This window comes from Trifolium pratense, linkage group LG2 (genome assembly GCF_020283565.1).
Source record: "Trifolium pratense cultivar HEN17-A07 linkage group LG2, ARS_RC_1.1, whole genome shotgun sequence".
Classification (NCBI taxonomy): domain Eukaryota; kingdom Viridiplantae; phylum Streptophyta; class Magnoliopsida; order Fabales; family Fabaceae; genus Trifolium; species Trifolium pratense.
Window position 1 is genome coordinate 43,085,053 of NC_060060.1, and position 21,870 is coordinate 43,106,922.

The following is a 21,870-nucleotide window of genomic DNA, read 5'->3' on the forward strand; positions in this document are numbered from 1 at the left end:
AACAATCTATTGATACACGTAACATTTGCAATATATGATTATTATTGGGGTTTTTCTATCATGTGAAACTTTGCACATGTTAAGAAATTCAAAATAGTAAGTTTGGATTATAACTTGTGCATTTCATATTAAATCACTAGTACAAATATGACATATTACTAAAGCGTTTACATCAGTGGAAGAGATGTCAGATGTGAAAAGTAATATGGAGTACTCTTTACATCTGGTTTCAATCGTACTTGATGTGAAAAATACATAGACACAACTTATTACATCTGATCAAAATATCCTCAGATGAAAAGCTAAACGCGGTGGCAATCCTGTAATTATGGTGAAAATTGTCTAAAATACGTTTATATCTGGCCCATAATATGCCCAGATGTAAAAAGTCTTATGTGATTTTTTATTTTATTTGAATGGAAATTAATATAAACTTCACGCACGCAATATTGTTCAATTTGTATCCATTAATCTAGGTTTTTGAGTTTAGTGGTATTGTTCAATTTTATCATCCTCTGCCTTAGTTTGCAGTTTATATAGATCTAGGTATGTTTGTGCCTGCTTTACTGTTAATTGTGATTTTAACAAGTTTTATTATCATTGTGTGTTTTAATTTCTCTAATGATAATAAAACTTGTATTTTAATTGTGTTTTAATTTCTCTAATGTTAATTGTGAATTTGTATTCTGGGTTTGTGAACTTTTTGTTAATCTTTCACTTAATAATTAAACTTGTAGCTATTGCGGTATACATGTATTAATGATACTATACATTTTATATGCATCATGGTTTTATTATAAGGTAAGTGATTTGTGTGGTTTGTTATAGAAGTTTTTTTTTCCATGTTTATCTTACTCAATTGTTCTTCTTTTATAGATGAAAATGATGATTACTAAATTATAAATGAAGCATATGTGTGATCCATTCAGCATCAGTTCCTTCAATCTGAGCAAACAAAGGGTTCGGCGTATGTATACATGTACAGTCCTCATATCCTTTACTTTTTAATTCCTTGTGTACTTGGTTTAACTGTTTCGCTATCAACCAATGTGTTAAAAGTTAATACCGCCAAAAGAGTGTTATGAAAAGGGATTGTTGTAAATATATATAATAATAATAGAGGAAGACTTGAAATTTAGGAATAGCATCATAAGAAATATATGAAATGATTAAGATCTTTTACTCATGGTAGTTCTAAACTGGCTTAATTTATACTGTGATAACAAAGGTGCTTTTTGTATTGCAGCTAACCCCGTATGGACAGAACATATTGAGATTGATTGTCAATGGTATTCTGGGTTTGTGAACTTTTTGTTAATCTTTCACTTAATAATTAAACTTGTAGCTATTGCGGTATACATTTAATGATACTATAGTAATATACATTTTATATGCATCATGGTTTTAAGTGTATGATACACTTAAAACTGATACTAGTGGTATACATTTTATATGCTGGCCTTTTCTTTTCTTTGCTTACAAAGGTGATTGTACGTGATACTTGTAATATACACTTAAAACTGATACTATTAATATACATTTTATAAGTTAGTTTGTGAATAGGATTTGAAAGGGTGTTATTCTATCAAAATTTGGTTTTTATCTTTTTGTTCTTCTTTTGGTTTGTGGGCGTGTTGCCCTGGTAGTCTCTTTTTTAGTTTTGTTTCCTATTGTAAGATTAGGATATATTCCCATCGGGTACGAAACCAATACTTTAATTGGTGTTACAATGTTTTAACTTAATTTCACAACATAGGTATGAATCGTAGTTGGATGAAAGCTAGTAGATTAAGTGCCGAGTTTGAACAGGGCTAAGCAAGGGCTATATCGATATCTGCTGTGAACTTACTATTTGGGACACAGGTGTGTATATACTATAGAGTGTTTTGTTCAATCCGGGTAGCTTGTGATTCATAGTGTTTCTATTGAATCATTTGTTAATTGAAGTCACAAAATGACTTATAAAATAGCATTGGATCTATTGCAGCTGGACAGGAATGACTTACAAAATGACTTATAAAATAACTTTGATGTAAATTTCTTGGCTGTGGTACTGAGGCTTCAATTTTTTTTTTCCAGCCACATTTTTAAAAAAATACATAGATAGGAAGGATTATCATGTATAAATTCCTGTATTAGTTGTTGTACTTTCAATATTTAGAATTTGTTTGAGCTTATACATAAGTTTTTGTCTTCATAATATTGCTGGTGTTTTATCAGTGAAGCTGATGAGGATTAGATTGAATTGGAATTACCATCTGAATAGCTATTCTTTGATGAAAATTTCTGTGCTAGAACTAATTAAAACCTATACAAATATTGATACTTTTGATTTGAATTATGAAGTGTTTCTTTTCTTTATTTTCCATGTTTTAATAATATATGTATAATTTTTTAACATATTAATCTGTTATAGGTGTTGTTAATGCTATAGTCATATCATAATTTTCATTGTGACTTTGGATGTGATGATTATTTCCCCAGATGATCGAAGCTGAAATAACTGTGCGAAATTTGTTTCTCTTTTTTGAGAAATCAAGCCAAATAATCTGATCCAATTTGCATTCTTAAATTGTATATTTATGATAAAATATTTAAATGTTTGAATGTTCTGTTTTGTGAGTAAGTATTTACTGCTTTATGTGTATTTATTTGATTGCTTATTATATGATTGTATTTTAAGATGGATGTGATGATTATTTCCCCAGACGATCGAAGCTGAAATATCTGTGCGAATTTTGTTTCTCATTAGAGAAATCAAGCCAAATAATCTGATCCATCTTTACAATCTGAATTAGTTGTTACATCACTAATGTCTACAAGCAAACATTTCTCTAGTACCATGCACATGTTGACTTTGTACCATTTGATTGATAAGTCAGTTGTTACTCATTTGATTTATTATTGCGATTTATGTATATACTGGTATAAATTAGCATGCAAACGATGCAGGATATGTCTTACTTGTGCACATAGAATTGACTAACTTATATGTGTTTTATACTTGGTTGGTTGTTGTAAATTTCTAATAATTTTTTATGGTTCAATTGGTCGTATAATTATTCTTGGAGAACAAGTAAAGGGTATATGACACTAGAACTCTTAATTTTAGCAATGAGTATATCCTACTACTTAGAGAATGTATTCTCCGGATATCAATAAACAGATGTTTAATGCTTGCACTACTTTCTGTGTGGATAGCAAGTTTGGCTTGTCTTTTACATTTATCATATTCAATCTTGCTCATTTCTAGAACCTGACTGGAAGACAAGGAATGACGAGGGATCCGGTGATGAGGAGTGCTGCTAATGGAAGGCAAAATGGTTTCACTGAGGATGAATTGTCAGATTCTGCGGCAAGCTCAGAATTTTCTACCACACAAGTAGGAAATAGTATCAATGGTTCTCTTCCAAAAAGTAAGGCTTATATGTTAGCAGGGGATGCTTCTATGTGCAAAGTTATGCAGAAAAGGTATGAAATATCCTAAGAAATTTTTCTGCAATTTTTTTCATTTCAATTTTGGTTTTTAAGTACTTGCCACTACTTTCTCTGAATGAATGAAGTACTAATGCCTTGCCTGAAGTACTTGCCACTACTTTCACTTTCAATCATTTTGAAACTGATTTTTATGAATCAGAACTATGAAACATTTGTCGATTGTATTGATTTGAATGTTTGATTTTTTTGCGGATTTTACTTTGATTTCAGCATGACTTATGTTGGAACAGGAATGATCTGTTCTCATCTTGTCAATTTATCATTGTTTTTCGGTGTTGTGGTTTCATGGGGCATTATGTGGCCATTGATCAGAGTACTTAAAGGAAGTTGGTTCTCTGAAAGTTTACCGGAGAGTAGCATGAAGAGTCTTAATGGTTATAAGGTCTTTGAATGAACACAAATTGAAGGACATACTATTAGAACTAACATGATTTCAGTTTTGATTTTTTTCCATTTTAAGCCTTAACTTTCCTTTATTTTCATGATGCAGGTTTTTATTTCCATTGCATTAATCCTTGGTGATGAACTCTACAATTTTATCAAAATTATATATTTTAGTGCCTTTTTATCTTCTCTTTATTTCTTGGTTTTGTTTCCCTTTTCTATTATGTTAATGGTGTTTCCCTTGTTGATGACTTTCTATATATAAAGTCTTAGTGTATGGAGATTGTCCATTTCTTGTTTCATACCTTCCTGATTCTTCAGCATCAACCTCGGGAGTAGATGGGAGCTTGTCGGTATCTAGATTTCCCGTTGATCATGAAATCAATTTGAGGATTTATTTGTAGATGGATTCTGTTGTAAATTCAACCAATGAGGTGTGAACAATCTTTCTTTTTTTCTTCATTAGTTTGTCATTGATTGTTAGGTAGGAGTAGGAATGTAGACAAGAGAAATGGGAAATTGATAAAAACAGAGCTAGTATAAAACACATGGCTAGTTCTAGAACAGAGCTAGTATAAAACAGAGCCCTTGCTCAAATCATTAACCTGGTCCTAGAAATGTTAATTTATAAACCACATGACTAGTTCCCTTCTTAACAAGAGCTAGTATTAAAAAACTTGACCACATACATGCAAGGTTCATTGGTAGTGTAAAACTATATGTACATTATAGGTAGTCCATTAATCAAGAGCTTGTTGCTGCGTTTTTCTGTTTTGGTTTTAGCTCGGCGTGTTGTGTGTGTTTGCAACTTTTTGGTGTGCTCGTTTGTTTGGGCTCCTTGACCCTTGTAACTTCCTAAGTACTTCTTGTAATAAGTGGCTGAATTAAGTTATTTACATATTGTAGGTGTTCAATGATCCCACGACATTAACAAAGGAGGAGCTGTATGATTTGCGAGACCGCTGGGCAACTTGTTTTCTTGACCTATATAATCCTGAGGTAGATTATGATGATGCTGATGAGAAAGATTAGGAGCTAGCTAGCTAGGTTTGTGTGAAGTTACAATGGATTAGTATTAATTATGATGATGTTTTTATTTGTATTTTGGATGTTCAATGGTTGTATTTTAACGACATTATTACTATATGTTGAATGTTGAATTTTAGTATTATGTTCTTGATGCAAGTTATGTTTTATTGTTGGCATTGTGGGTTAGATTTTTTTAATAAAAAAAAAAGGATTTAAAATCTATTAAAAAAAAACGCAGGTTTTTCAAAAAAAAAATTAAATAAAGTTAAGATTTCACATCTGGTGGACTTGGTCAGATGTAAAAGGTCCAATTTAATTTTAAAAAAATAATATTTGATTTTTGCCTTGGTCAGAGGTAAAAAGTGTTTTTTTACATCTGACTGCGCCAGATGTAAAACGTGTATACTTACTAAGTCTCGTGCGCCTACATCTGACATTTTTCAGATGTAAAAAGTGTTTTTCGCCAGATGTAAAAAAGCTTTTTTCTACTAGTGAATGTTTAATTTTTTAATAAATAATTGTTGTTTTTCATTAAATAGCTACTATTTTTGGTTATTTTAACATGTGCAATATTGCACAGGTTAGACAAACATTTATTATTATAGAGTCTCTAAATTAATCTAGGCTTAACTACACATTTGATATTTTACGTTTATTTTATGTTTCAATTTGGGCCCTTAAGTTTAAAACGTATCAATTTGATCCCTTACGTTTTAATTGTTAGTATTTTTTTTTTTTTTTGATAAGCAAAAAAATGAATTATAAGGAGTACAAGGGGTACTCAACCCTTACAATTCAGAATAGATCACTTTAGATGCGTTGAAAATAATCTAAAGGATTATTACGCCATTCAGAAAAAACTAAATTAACATTGTTCCCTGTTCGGCCTATAAACCAAAACCAAGAAAAATAAACAATTTGCTCCACTAAAGATGATATGTTGACACAGTCTCCTCTAAAAATAATGTTGTTACGCGTGCGCCAAATACTCCATGTCGTCGCCAGCCAAATTATATGACGAATTTGCTTGCTATGGTTGCCTTTTGCTAATTCACCAAACAAAGTAAAATGGCTTGTGACGTCCTCAAAAGAGATCACATTAGTGCCCAACCAAACAAATATTTTCTGCCAAATTTGTGAAGTAATGCAGCAAGTGAAAAAGATGTGTTGTATGTCCTCTACCTCTTTGAAGCAAAATACGCAACTTCTCTCATGATTATTCGTGATAATACCTTTGCAAAATAAAGCCTCCCGGGTTGGTAATTTTTCAAGTAACAACCGAAAACGCTAACTTTTGATGGAACATTGTTCTTCCATAAACTTTTCAATGCTGCCACTGTATTTGTATCAAGAGTAGTACCTACACGTTTGTCCTGCAAAACCATGTACGTTGATCGAACCGAAAAAGAACCATCAGAATTTGATGACCATCTTCGCCTGTCGCTAGAAGCTCTGTTAGGCCGAACTTGTTCAAGCAATTGAAGCAATTCATTGAGGGATTCAATATCTGCATCATCAAGTGCTTCCATCCAATTAAGTTTCCAAGACCACATGTTGTTATTCCATATCCCCATATTTGAAATGCAAGCATCTTTATGAGTTGATTTTTGGAACAAAGATGGATACAGTTCACTTAACGGTTTCATTCCTAACCATTTTTCCTTCCAAAAAGCTATATAGTTACCGTCGCCGCGAGAATGCTACTAATATTATTAACAAACCAACCCCTTCCTCCGCTCCTCCTGTTTTCTACATATCCCGCCACCAAATTGAAGCATGTTTGAGACTCTCCCTCCCTTCCCCATATAAGAAATTAGCGGCAAAAGAACCATAACGAAAATGCAAAAGATTGAACCAAGAAGCAGACAAATCATTCAGACACCGCCACTTCCATTTACATAAGAGTGAATCATTAAATGACTCCAAATTTTTTATGCCTAACCCTCCTTTATCCTTTGGTTGGCAAATATTATCCCAACTAACCCAACATATTTTTGATCTATCCATTCCTCCACCCCATAAAAAATTCCTTTGAATGCTCACCATATCCTTCAACACACAAACCGGTGCTTTAAAAAAAGAGAAGAAATAGAGAGGTAAACTAGAAAGAACTGAATTTATGAGAGTGACTCTCCCTCCAATAGATAAAAGACGACTATTCCAAACACCAAGTCTCTTTTTCATGGAATCAATAATAGGTAGCCAAGTAGCCTTTCTTCTCGGATTAGCACCTACCGGTATGCCAAGAAAGCGAAAAGGGATAGAATCCACAGCACAATGCAAAAAAGACGAAGATGCGCGCAAAAAATTATCATCCAAATTAATACCATAAAGCTTACTTTTGAAAAAATTTACCTTTAATCCAGAAACTAATTCGAAGCTTCTCAACACAGTTTTAATAGTCCAAAGGTTGTCCCAATTGCCTTCGCCTACTATAATGGTATCATCCGCGAATTGCAGAGTATGAAACATTAAATTATTGTTTACCTTGTAACCATGAAAAGAGCCGCTTCCAACCGCTTTATTCATAAGTCCCGAAAGACCTTCAGCAACAATCAAGAAGAGGAACAGTGACATTGGGTCACCCTGCCTCAATCCTTTACCAACACTGAACTCCTCCGTAGGACTGCCATTGACCAGTACGGACATAGAACTCTGACAAACGCAAGCACGTATCCAACGCCTCCAACCTTCTGCAAAACCCATTCTAACCATCATATAATCCAAAAAATGTCAGTTCTCCGTATCATAGGCTCTTTCAAAGTCTACTTTAAACATCAAGCATTTATCTTTCTTTCTTTTTGTCAAATCTATCAATTCATTCACAACCAACACACCATCTAATATCTGCCTATTGGGCAGAAAAGCCGATTGGACGGTCGAGATTACCTTTCCCAAAACTTTCTTCAATCTTGCCGCTAAGACCTTTGACAAAATCTTGTACAAACTAGAAACCAAACAAATAGGTCGATAATCCGATAAAGTTTGCGGATGATCCTTCTTGGGAATGAGAGACAGAAAAGATGCAGTAATGGCTTTAGGAAGTATTGCGCTATTATAAAATTCATGAAGAAAGTCTATAATATCACCTTTAATAATATCCCAACAAGCCTTCAAGAAAGTGAAATTGAAACCGTCTGGTCCTGGACATTTGTTACCGTCACTACTCCAAATCGCCTCTTTAACTTCTTCGCTTGAAAAAGGTGCCATTAGAAGAAGATTGTCTTCATCGGAAAGAGTTTGAAACTGTAAACCATTAAGATTCGGTCGGTTTAGCCATTTCTCTTGAAAATAATCCGCATAAAAATTCTTTACACAACCCTTCACCTCATCCACTCCCTCAACCCATTGATCACCATCTTTTAAGGCCACCAATTGGTTCTTCCTTCGTCTACTTTTGATAGATTCATGAAAAAATCTAGAATTTGAGTCACCCTCTCTTACCCACCGTAATCTAGATTTTTGTTTTAAAAGACTCTCTTTTAGATGAAGTTGTTTCCAAAAATCTGTATTTAACCCTTCTCTTCTTGTTAATTCTACATCCCTAACATCTCCATCCATCATGTTTTCGATATCGTTTAAATCTTTCACCGTCTTCTCAATGTTGAGGTCAAGAAAACCAAATACTTCCTTATTCCACTTTTTCAAGCAGTCCTTCAATAACTTAAATTTCTCTTTCAACACATAAGCCTTCTTACCATGTACCGCGAAACTCTTCCAAGAAGTCTCCGCAAACGACAAAAAATCCGGATGCTCCAACCAACCATTGATCACTCTGAAAGGCTTAGGACCCCAATTAACGGGAGAAACAATCAGCCAAACTGGACAATGGTCAGATATATCGCGATCCCCTATCCACTGTCCAGAGATACCATGCTTGACAATGAAACCGTCGGACAATAAAAATCTATCTATTCGACTCATAGATTTTCCATCGGCGCTAAACCAAGAAAATTTTTTGCCTAACACCGGGACATCTACTACCTCCATCTCTTCTACGAAGCGATTAAATAACAATTTTTCACCTCGTCTATTGACAGCACTACTTCCTTTTCTTTCCGAAGAGTGTAGAATTGCGTTAAAGTCTCCTCCCACACACCACTCCCCTACACTGTTTTGTTGCTTGAGTGCCAACAAATCTTCCCAAAGCTTTTTCTTACCTGAAGCACTACAAGGAGAATAAACATTAACAATATGCATCACCTCACCTTCTTTCTCAACACTAATGCCCAAAAAACCTTCGCCAGAAAAGTTGTTAAGTAAATTGAAAGTGACAGAGTTCCAAATTACTAACAATCCACCTGAGAGACCCACTGGATCTTTTGCCACCCATCCAACATCCTGATGCCCCCATAAATTATGAATGAGAAAATCATCTATTGAAGTTTTCTTTGTCTCTTGAAGCAAACAAACATCAAAAGCTCCTTTTTGTAGAAACTAACTCAACCTTCTCCTTTTTGCACTCCCTCCCCACCCTCTCATATTCAAAGAGACGATTTTCATTTATGTAAATGTTGTTGTTGCTCCCTTCTGATTCTTTCTTCCGAATCTCTTTTTTCATTATCCTGTATTTCTTGAAGACATACCTCTTCCATCTCTCCCATAGCCCCTGCCTCCTGATTGTCCTGCCGAATATTCGATGTCACTTCGACTCCCAATTCTAAGAATTTTTTGTTGCAGTTACGAATATCAGACGAATTAATGGAACTGCAACACAAAATTTCACCTGCCAGTATTAGTTAGTCCTTTCCATTAGATTTTAAGTTAACTCCTTTTAAAAATGTCATGTGACTAACGCTTCATATTTGTCCCTTGTCATCTCCATCATCCACCGTTGATAAAAAAAAGACCATATATGATTATCATAGACCCCCCACACTAAATAATAACCATACATCTTGCCCTCACCATTGCAAACCTCTCCTGCAACAATAAAAAATCACTATGAAACCCTATACAAACATAATTGCTCAACCTACTCACTATGAAATTCCCTTTTCTTTAATTTCTTTTCTTTTGGTAGATCTGAGTTTTTTAGGTTATATTTTAAGTGTAGTTGTTGAAGTTGTTTTGTTTTTGTTTTGGGAGTGGTGGTAGTGATTTTGGTGGTGTTGGTAGAGAGAAGAAGGTGATGGTGGTGTTGAGTGAATGAGGTGATGAACAAGAAGATGAATCATAACCTAGTGTTGGGTGGTTATGATAATCATATATACATAGTCCTTTTTTATAAACGGAGTTAACTTAAAATCTAACGGAAAGGACAATTTATCCTAACGGCAGAAACGTAAATGACCAAATTGATACGTTTTAAAGGACCAAATATGTAGTTATGCCATTAATCTATTGATACTCATATGATATTTATAAATATTAACAATATCTCTTATATTCTAAGCTTATTCCGATAAGCTAACCCTAAACCTAATAATTTTTTCTCTCTTTTTATTGCAGTTTAATATAAAAAAATAATAGTAATTTGTCGACAGTGAGAATCGAACTCGCATCTTTTGCTTACAATAAAGTTTTTCAATCATTATAGCATGTACTTCAATTGTGATTAAAGTTAAAAATCCTAATATGTTAACCTAATATTAAATGTACTTATAATATTCTCTTATCTCTTATATTATAAGCTTATCTCTTATATTCTAAGCTTATTCCGATAACCTAACCATAAACCTAATCATTTTCCCTTTCTTTTTATTGTAGTTTTATATTAAAAAGATAATTTGTCTACAGTCGGAATCGAACCCGCATCATTTGCTTACAATAAAGTTTTTTAACCACTAGAACATGTGCTTCAATTGTAATTAAAGTTAAAAATCTTAATAGGCAAAATTACAATGCAGATCTTTTATCTTTTTTTTTTTAACATTTTGGTCTTTTATCTTTTTTTTTTGTAACACTTTGGTCCTCAATAGATAAATTCAAACTTCATTATCGCTAAATTTATCTAGGATGCTAAGCTAACTACTGCTTTTAATACTCCCGCTGTATCAGATTATGTAGCCCAAACCTCAAAAGTTCATGGCGGTTTTTCAGATTCTAATACCGAAGTTCAGAATAAAGTTGTTCATTGGCATAACAGGTAGTAATAGTAACTGTTTTAGAATTAATTTCTGTAGTAACCGTAACAGTCCCAAATTTTTAATAAAGAATTTGCTTAGAAAAACTACATTTTTTTAAAAGTATGACTATAATTTTTTTCACTAAAGAATAATAATCATTTGAACTTTATAATTAATTGTTTCATTTAAATTACATATTGACAAAACCCATATTTATTTATCCTCAAGCAACACATCAACTTTGCATTTCATCTTTAGTACCTACAACAATTATCATGTAAGGGTCAATTTTTTTACCCATATTAAATCATACTCATCACAAAAAAAATGTTATAAAATAATAACAAAACACACCTTTTCAAAAACATATAATTATTAGTTTTATAAAAAGTAGAATTATTTCTTTTATCAAATGAAATGCAATGAGACTAAGACAACCCTATATAAAATATTAATGATCCGGATAATAAATATCATACCAATGAGAGAACCAGGCACACAGACTCCAGCTACACAAGCTAAAAGTCAAATCAGCCACAAAAGCTATCTATATAGACTCTGCTATACACATTCTATATGATACATGAAACTCTACTTCCTTAACATGGCCAACTTGACCTGCGACATACTTAATCCTCGTTATACTTTTATTTATATTTTCCTCATTATACTTTTATTTATATTTATTTATTTATGTATATAAGATGGTCAAAATTTTATGTCCCTTACACAGTTACACTGTGATAAGAACAAAACAAGCACTCAACATATAATTGGATATTTTACATGGCAGAATTGAAAGCAAGCAATTGGTACAAACATAAACATGCATAAACAGAACCAAACATTTCTTAATATTGTACCCCTCTTTTTCGTTCTTTTTTTTTTCTGATTAATTACATCAAATAATTTTATTTATTTATTGTTGTGCATAAGGTTGATTCTATTGATTTATTTTAAGTGACAAAGATTCTACTATCATGTCACAACATAGTCCCTATGTAGCGTGAGTGTATGGAGAAAAAACTCTTACCTCAAGCGTTTTCCTTCCAAGCACAACATTAAACTCCAAATTCGTGCTCAGTACTAGAACCAGGATTGCGATTACCAGTGGCGGAACTGGGAAAAAAAGTTGGGGTGGGCCGAGAAAATTCTATAATATATAAATTAAAGAAAAAATATAATTTGCACCGATAATGTAAAATAATTTTACACTAATAGTAACCGATTATTCTGCCAAATCATCTCGTTACTTTCCCTTAAACTCTAAAGTCTAAACTAAATATAAATTTATATTTCATACAAAAAATTAAGTCATAATAAGCACAAATTTGATCATTAAAAACTTAAATTTTATAACTTTAAATAATATATTTTTTGAAAAAATGATAGAAATTCTGTTTGTTTTGTATTGATATATCTATATATTTTTTTGGAAAAAATATAAATTATTCTTCTTTTTTATTGAAATATACCTATGGATATTAAAATTATTATTTTAAAAGAAAAAGGAAAAGAAAACAAAGTGAAGAAAAGAGAAGAAAAAAGAACAAAATGTAAATAAACATGCTTTGCAGGATTCGAACGAACAACCTGCGCATGTAAGGCCTGCTACAAGCCACTAAGCTAACGTTTCCATTTGGAAATTGTGCACGTAACCAATTATATATGTGGTATATAGGGTTTATTTTATAATAATATTAAAGGTGTATTAGTAATTTCCTATTCTTTCGGGGGTGGCCTCGGCCCACCCCTAGTTCCGCCTCTGGCGATCACTCTAAACATCGGTTTAACGATCCGACCGTTGACGAAAGCGCAATTGAAATTCTACGACAATAGGTTTATAGAATACGAAAATAGAGTCAATAAAATAATACATATAGGAATCAATATGGGGCATCGAAATAGAAGAGGGAGATGGAACATAGAGTACCTTAAGACTTCCATAAATTTTGAGAATAAAGAATTGTTAAATAATTGGTTGAGGGATTCAAAGAGACTATATTTTATTTTTATTTTAATGGCAAATATAGTATATCTAAATATAAAGAAGGAAAACAAAATACAAGAGAAAATTCAGTACATCAAGGAGGTACAAGAAGTACAATCCACCAGAACAAAACAATCTCTAAGACAAGAAAACAATTTTAAAAGTACTAGGAAACTAGGAGGCACACTATACCAACAAACTAGAACCCCTTGAGTTCACCACCACGAGAAGAAGAACACCCGTCAGGAAGAGAGAGACAAAGGATCAACCACGGGTAGGATAAAACAACAAGAAGGCCTTCAATCCCCCTGACCCATTGAGACCCAACACAACACCCAAACAAACTCTACCGATTCCAGCATAAAGAAGGGTGGATATACCTCACTCGTAAAATGAACAGGGAGAGTTAGGGTTTTTACCTAGAAACCACTTCCAAAATAAAAGCTTCACCCTATATATCGGTAAGACACTCGACAGAAAAGGTCCCTTCCAAAAATAAGACGTCATTTCGAGATTTCCAGATGGTCCACACAATAGTTTGCCAAATTAACAACCACAACAATCTATCTTTTCTACCCCTACCTATGCCAGAAAAAGCCTCAAAAAACCGTAAACACCACGAGGGGGCACCAACTCCACACCCAACCACCGAAGAATACCAAACTAAACTTGTGAGATTTGGTTACAAAAACCGAATAAGTGATCAACTAATTAAGTCCTTAATCCACATATCACACAAGTAGAAGCACTAGCATACAAAGAGACTATATTTGAATAACTGCAAGGAGTGATGATGATGATGATGATGCTGAAAAATATATCCTCGTGTGTAGTAGATTGTGGGAGACATTTCAAGGTGTCCGTGTTTCATAGATTATACACCTTCATTTATTTTTTTTAATCAAACAAATATACACCCTTCATATTAACGAAAAATTATGATGCCAAATGGAAAAAATGAGATGCAAAAGAATAAAGAAAAATTATTGTTAGCCGTCAAGAAGAAGAGAATTTGTCTGGTGAGCTTAACGCAGTTAGTAGGAATTTCGTATTATATGTGCAGGAGCCGGGTTCGAACCGCAGACACTCCACTTATTCACCTGTGAAATTTCTAAAGGCTACTTTGAAAAGAAAAAAAAATCAATAAACATAAAATTAATAACAGTAATTATGATTTTAATTCAACCAATTTCCCCTGAATTTGTTTGCTCACATCTCCATTATTGTTTCCACAACACAAACTCAGAATCACAAGACCTATTTTCATATTCCCCCAAATTACTATCGACACAGTAGCCCTATATCTCCCCATTCTGCAATTTAACTTTCATGAAAAATCCATCAAGGAAAATGTTGTTTTTTGTCAGGTTCAAAACAGTGAGAAGTGACTGGAAACAACAATAATGACAAAATTACATTATTATCCCCAAATTATACTTTTTACTAATTAAAAAAGGAAAATGTTAAACAGTGGCACTGGTTAAGGAAGCAAAAATAGTAATTTGGCATTGGAGTTTGTACAGTCAACTTCTCAAAAGTTTAAATAGTGTTATTTTCTATTGAAAACTTTCTTTTTTTGGTTTTCTTAACCAGTGCCCCGGGGGCACCGGTTAGCATGACCCATTAAAAAACAATGATCCTTTTGTCATATTCAAGAGGTGCATGCACATCTTCACAAAAGTGAGTGGGTGTGCATTAGCATTACTCTATATAAGAAAAATAAAAAGTATAAGAGGTGGCCAAACCTAATCCTCAAGGAACAAATTAAAACAAAAAGAAACGCTAAGTGAATCTTAAATTCTGTAATCTGAAATGATTCCTAAAAAAATCATTCCATATAACCATCAACTCCTTGCAGCAAATGGCAGCAAGCAATTTCTGACTCTTCGAGTTAAAATCAGTTCGAAATCAATCCCTAAACTGATGAGAATAATAACCGCGACTCATTTGCTCAATTGTAAAAAAATTAAAAAAATAAAAAGTATTTTATGTTACTCCATTAAGTATGCTTAAGAGACAAACTCAACACATAACGAATAGACATTTACTAAGTGTTTTATAGGGACAAATACAAGAAATTTGTTAACTAAAAATATTTTAAGTGTTTCTAACATTTGATGAGCTTTATACAATATAAATTAACAAAACGAATTCTATATGATATATTCGAAACAAACAAATATGGATAGAACTATTAAGTTAGCTCCCGCTGTAATTTTATTTGTTTTCATATTTTTTGTTACTGAGGTTGCCAGTACTCCTACTTTTGTCTTCACTGGAACATCTCTCAAATGTACATCCACCGAAAATTGTCTGGATGATGTCATACTACCCGACGTGGGGATTCCTCTATGCCTATATGGCTATTGTGTAAAAGTCACTTTGAATCCAAATTACTTACGCAAACACCATATGTAGGGTAGAATTACTTATTTGTTTGTTTCTTGATTTCACGAACTTGTAACTTTGACATCGTACTCTAAAATAATGTTGGTAATTAAATGAAATTAATATATGTTCTTCTCTCTTGATTTTTTGCTATAATTTTATGGAAAATATTAAATAGTGTCTCAGGGACATTTGTTAAGGATTCAAATTTTAAAAAACAAATTCTTAAAGATATGTTAGACAGCAACCATAACATTGTACACAATTTATCCTATTTCAGCTTACATGCTAATTTGTACATGTTAGAAATAATATAAACCATTGATTTTGGGATAATCGGTTATTTGATAGTTCAAATTACAATCAATCTTCAAGGACTTGGCACTTTTCTTCTGCTCTTTAAAAGGAAGTATCATATACTCTATGAATGTTACATCCTACGCATCACAACGCTATTCAAGGTTTTAAATTGCGGTCCGCATCCGCAATTGTGGCCACAGTATTGCTGATGCGGTAGTCACCGCAACCGCATCACACCGCAATTGCGGTGTGATCTTAATTCACGTGTACGGCCACATCGTAACCGCATCGGAAGCCACATCAAATGTTTTCGGCGATGTTCGTTCAAATTTTCTCTCCAAAAAATAAAATTTATGTACTTCAGATCCTAATTTGTGTCAAATTAATGAAAAATCTTACTTTTAACAAAATCTATCAACCGTGTATTTTCAATACATTCAAATTATTGTTTATGGAATAAACTAAGACTATGTAATGGTGGATAAATAGTGTAGTTACATACTAGTTTCATTTTATACACTACAAGAATCCTCTACATTACCTACAAAAATTTTCGTGGGAATAGTGCCTATTTTCGTAGGAAATGTAGCATTTCCGACGACATTTCCTACCAAGAGCTTTGTAGGTAAAAAGCTGACTATTCCTACAACATTTCCGACAAACTTCGTAGGTAATGCATTTGTGTCAGTGACATCATGAGTCAGCACATTACCTACCAAATTTTCGTAGGAAACGTATTTGTGTCAGCTGCCACTTTGGTCAGCATGTGTCAGCACATTACCTACGAAATTTTTGTAGGAACTGTATTTGATATTTAAAAAAATAAAAATAGCTATTTTCAGCAAAATTAAAATAAAATATTTTAATTGAAAATGTAAAAATTAAATTAAATTGAAAATAAAATGTATAAAATTATGTAACAGATTTTATCATAATATTCAAGATATAATTCAAAAAATAAATAAATTAATATTTAAATTGTAGTTTGAAATATACAGAGCCTTACAAATATTATCACTAAAATATTTACATAAAAATAAAATGCAAGTGTCCCATGAAAGGTTGTTCTCCTCCTTATCAAAACTTGTTGAAGTAGCTCTTGCACATTGTTATAGTTGATCTGTCTGAATCTCCATCTGAACAATTTCAAAATCATATATTAGTTACCACACATTATATAACACATTATATAATTCTATGTAATATAACTACCAATAAGCTCCTAATTTTAGTACAATTCAACAAGTTTTATTGCCTACTTAAATTTTGCTTTCATATTATAGTTCTAAGATTCTATGTTATAGATTTGTCCTATCAAATACTAATTATATCTAAATTTCAACAACAGCAATAACTTGGATTTTTCATACCTGAAAACAAACTTTTGACTTGAGTTCATTTCTGCAATTGAAAAAAATAAATCAGAAAGAACATAAATGACAAAGACAGTGCGAAATTAAACAAATGAGAAGAAATATAAGAGAAAACAAGAGAGGGAAATAACCCACTTCACTACTTCGCTGGTAAATCACCACCATTGAGTTTCTTTTCCGCGACCCACACTGAAAACACAAAGCCATATTTCAAAATCTCAATCATTTGGCGATTTTCGCAAGAAATTTGTTGTAGTTGCGGTATCCCAATCATACCTGGAAATTGGAGAAGAACGAGGCTGGTTAGGGTTTACGAACTCACCGATCTGAGAAGATTGATTCAATTTCATCGCACGGCTAGAAAATCAGACCGAATCACTAAAATTAACTTGCGGATAGAGAGTGAGATTGAAATTTTGAGAGCGATTGAGCAAGATTCATAGAACGAATTTCTGAATTTTGAGAACGATTTGATTGTGGAGATTGAAATTTGAGAGCGATTGAATGAGATTGAGCCATTGAGCGTTTCTGAATTTCTGAGAGATTGAAATTTGAGAGCGAATGATTTTTCTATAGATCTAGATCTGATCTTAGATTCTCCTTTTGAGATCTGTGGAGGCTGAGAATTTAGAGAGAAATGGAGAGGGTTTCTGTTACAGCCAAAAAAGCCGAAAAGGATGAGGGAAAAAGAGGGGAGCGGCGCAAGGTAAATTAGGGTTTTAAGTTTTAACATGTATACTTCTCACTTGTAAAGTTATAGTCAATAGTCAAAATAATTTTTTTATTTTTTTTTACAAGCAGTCAGATTAATTTTTAATAACTAAAATTCACATTTTTTTTATTTTAAAAAAACGTAAAAACTTAGTAGACTAATTATATTTACTTTTTACGTAAAAAAAAATAAATTTACTTTTTGTATAAAAAATAATTAAAAAAGTTTGTTACATAGTCCGTGTGAAATATGTCTCAAATATTCACACAGAACTAGAACTTCGATACGGAACAAAAAAAATAATAATTGTAATAGAATTGTGATACTTCAATATGACCTGATTGGACTAACAAACAAATGAGAAATACAATTTTGATCATCAGACTCCGGATGTATAGGTAGATCGTAATAACAGTCTCACTGGAAAGCTAGTCTTAATCAAAGGGTCTTGAAGTTTGACTAAAACTACCGAATTTTATTGGAGATTTCGAATTTTATCAATCTGATCGTTCAATATCACCTAATTGGATTAACAAACAAATCAGAAAAAGAATTTTGATCATCGGACTCCGGATGTATAGGTAGATCGTAACAACAGTCTCACTATAAAGCTAGTTTTAATGAAAGTGTCATGAAGTTTGACTAGAACTACCGACTTTTATTGGAGATTTCGAATTTTATCAATCTGACCGTTCAATATCACCTAATTGGATTAACAAACAAATCAGAAAAAGAATTTTGATCATCGGACTCCGGATGTATAGGTAGATCGTAACAACAGTCTCACTGGAAAGCTAGTTTTAATGAAAGGGTCATGAAGTTTGACTAAAACTACCGACTTTTATTGGAGATTTCGAATTTTATCAATCTCACCGTCCAGTATCACCTAATTTGACTAACAAACAAATGAGAAAAAGAATTTTGATCATCAGACTCCGGATGTATAGGTAGATCGTAATAACAGTCTCACTCGAAAGCTAGTTTTAATGAAAGGGTCATGAAGTTTGACTAAAACTACCGACTTTTATTGGAGATTTCGAATTTTATCAATCTGACCGTTCAATATCACCTAATTGGACTAACAAACAAATGAGAAAAAGAATTTTGATCATCGGACTTCGGATCTATAGGTAGATTGTAATAACAGTTTCATTGGAAAGCTAGTTTTAATAAAAGGGTCATGAAGTTTTACTAAAATACCGATTTTTATTGGAGATTTCGAATTTTATCAATCTGACCGTTCAATGTGACCTAATTGGACTAACAAACAAATGAGAAATAAAATTTTAATCATTGGACTCCGGATGTATAGGTAGATCGTAATAACAGTGTCACTGGAAAGCTAGTTTTAATGAAAGGGTCGTGAAGTTTGACTAAAACTACCGGTTTTTATTGGAGATTTCGAAATTTATCAATCTGACCGTTCAATATCACCTAAATGGATTAACAAACAAATCATAAAAAGAATTTTGATCATTGGACTCCGGATGTATAGGTAGATCGTAATAACAGTCTCACTGAAAAACTAGTTTTAATGAAAGAGTCATGAAGTTTGACTAAAACTACAGACTTTTATTGGAGATTTCAAATTTTATCAATCTGACCGTTCAATATCACCTAATTGGACTAACAAACAAATGAGAAAAAGAATTTTGATCATCAGACTCCGGATGTATAGGTAGATCGTAATAACAGTCTCACTGGAAAGCTAGTTTTAATAAAAGGGTCATGAAGTTTTACTAAAATACCGATTTTTATTGGAGATTTCGAATTTTATCATTCTGACCGTTCAATATGACCTAATTGGATTAACAAACAAATGAGAAAAAGAATTTTGATCATCGGACTCCGAATGTATAGGTAGATCGTAATAACAGTCTCACTCGAAAGCTAGTTTTAATGAAAGGGTCATGAAGTTTGACTAAAACTACCGACTTTTATGGAAGATTTCGAATTTTATCAATCTGACCGTTCAATATCACCTAATTGGACTAACAAACAAATGAGAAAAAGAATTTTGATCATCGGACTTCGGATCTATAGGTAGATCGTAATAACAGTTTCATTGGAAAACTAGTTTTAATGAAAGAGTCATGAAGTTTGACTAAAACTACCGATTTTGATTGGAGATTTCGAATTTTATCAATTTGACCGTTCAATATCACATTCGTAGGACATGTTCACTCCGAGAGCGTCACCGACCATTTCTTGCATCCGGCCAAAGTTTCCACACTCTGCTTACGCTCCACTGCTCGAAGCGTCGACATTAACATCAAACTTCGATGAGATATATATTGATCTATCTCCTGCGTATATCGTTGACATTACTTCAAATTAGTTTTTTTTTTTATCTAGCACGCTGTACACATTAATTAAATATATTTTTTCTAACTACGTAAATTTTTTTTTTAATAAACAATTAGTTTTTTACTAACTAACATTTTCTTTTATAAAAAACTATATATAGTATAATGATATTTATATTAAAAAATATTTTTTACCTCCACTTTTTACCAACTAACATTTTTATGAATAACGTTAATATTTTTTTTATCCCAACAATTTCAAATAAATTAGACAAACTAATTTATTTTTTAGTGGTAATGGTGGTTGCAGCATTGATGATATCCCTGACATTTTTAATTTTTTTTTAAAAATAAAACATTTCCTACAAAATGTTGGTAGGAAAGGACACTAAAAATATGATGTGTCCTTACAATTTCAATTTATTTTTAAAAATAAAACATTTCCTACCAAAATGTTTGTAGGAAACGTTCCTTGGAACCCATGTGCCACAATTCAACGGTCAAAGTACATAACCTACAAAAAATTTGGTAGGAAATGTTCCTTGAAAGTCGCGCCTCTCTGAAAATGCTCAGAAATGACACTGTTCACCTACCAATCCAATTTTTGTAGGAAATGTTAGTAGGAATCACAAGGAATTCTTGTAGTGATATAGCTTGTGAAATTTCAAAATGATTTCACGCCGCAACAACCGCATTGTCGTTGCAACAACCGCAGTGACCACATTCCAACAACTGCAACCGCAACCGCATCCACAACCGCAACCGCAATTTAAAACCTTGTTTGGGCCGGTTCATATCAATATCTCCCCCAACAAAACCAACCTTGTCCCGAAGGTTGTGGACTTTGCACAATTCATCCCAGGGCAGAACGTAAATAACACATGTTATTTGTTAACCCAGTTCGGTGCAACGTCACCTAATCTGGGGGATACCAATCCAGGAAGGAAATCCACTATAATAGTTCCAATTCATAAAAATTGTTTGAAGTCATCTCGGCTCTTGAGACGATTAGTCTTTAAACAAGAGTCCAAGCTCTGATGCCACTTCTTGGTCAAGTGACTGCAAACAACACAAGAGAGGGGGGTGAATTGTGTACTAAAAAAAACTTATTAAAAATAAGCACTTAAAAAATTTAATCAAATAAAATGCTTGTAAATAAGTTTAAATAAAATAAGAAAATACAAATAAAGTTGCGGAAAACAAGTAAATAAAATGAAAGTAACTTGCAAGGAAAATAAAAGATATGAAAGGGAAAGGAGAAAGAACACGGAGAAATTATTCTGGTTCGGCTAAAAACAAAGGGCCTACTCTAGTCCCCAAAGATAGCACTTTGAGATTTCACTAAACCAAGCTTTTATAACAGGATAAGCTAATAATAATCTATACAACCGAGAACTCTCAACACAAACAATTGGATATTACTTCCCTTGTGCAAGAGCCTCTAAACCAAGATATATCACATCTCTTGAAAACCTTGGAATCATACCCAATACAAATAGAAATTACAAGATTGAAAGATTACACCAAATGTGTAGATATAACAAATTGAAGCACAACTACTACAAAGTAAACTATGTAATATAAAAGAGCTTTCAAGCAAATATATTAGCAAATGTAAAAGTAATGAAAGTGATTAGTATTATTTTTTGATATAATATTGATGCAAAATTCTGTTCTCTTAGAGCCAATGCAAGGCACCTATTTATAAGTAATAAGCTCCTTTCGCGCGTGCCCTCGTTTAGCAATTCTTCTAGCTAGAAGCTAGATCAGTTACAATTCAACTATAACAATTTCTGCAATATTTGAAAATAAGAACCAATTA

At 32.6% G+C, this 21,870-nt stretch overlaps 2 long non-coding RNA genes and 2 other non-coding genes across 7 annotated transcripts; 3 read left to right on the top strand and 1 right to left on the bottom strand.

Moving 5' to 3' along the window:
- The first annotated feature begins 967 nt into the window (after positions 1-967).
- Positions 968-5,067, top strand: LOC123907750. 4 transcript variants are annotated; one of them, XR_006809368.1, is made up of 5 exons: positions 968-1,298; positions 1,757-1,863; positions 3,254-3,471; positions 4,204-4,316; positions 4,789-5,067. It is a non-coding gene; the product is annotated as an uncharacterized LOC123907750 (long non-coding RNA). The 4 variants fall into 4 exon arrangements; XR_006809367.1 differs by having other exon boundaries at positions 1,257-1,289; XR_006809369.1 differs by lacking the exons at positions 968-1,298; positions 1,757-1,863; positions 3,254-3,471 and adding an exon at positions 3,732-3,880 and having other exon boundaries at positions 3,989-4,316.
- LOC123912016 lies at positions 2,460-2,558 on the top strand. Its single transcript, XR_006810870.1, has one exon. It is a non-coding gene; the product is annotated as a small nucleolar RNA Z103 (small nucleolar RNA).
- LOC123912020 lies at positions 2,684-2,780 on the top strand. Its single transcript, XR_006810874.1, has one exon. It is a non-coding gene; the product is annotated as a small nucleolar RNA Z103 (small nucleolar RNA).
- Positions 5,068-16,603: 11,536 nt separating the features above from the next.
- On the bottom strand, positions 16,604-17,763 carry LOC123907751. Its single transcript, XR_006809370.1, has 4 exons — positions 17,307-17,763; positions 17,166-17,219; positions 17,028-17,058; positions 16,604-16,793 (listed from the first exon to the last, which is right to left on the bottom strand). It is a non-coding gene; the product is annotated as an uncharacterized LOC123907751 (long non-coding RNA).
- Positions 17,764-21,870: the final 4,107 nt, after the last annotated feature.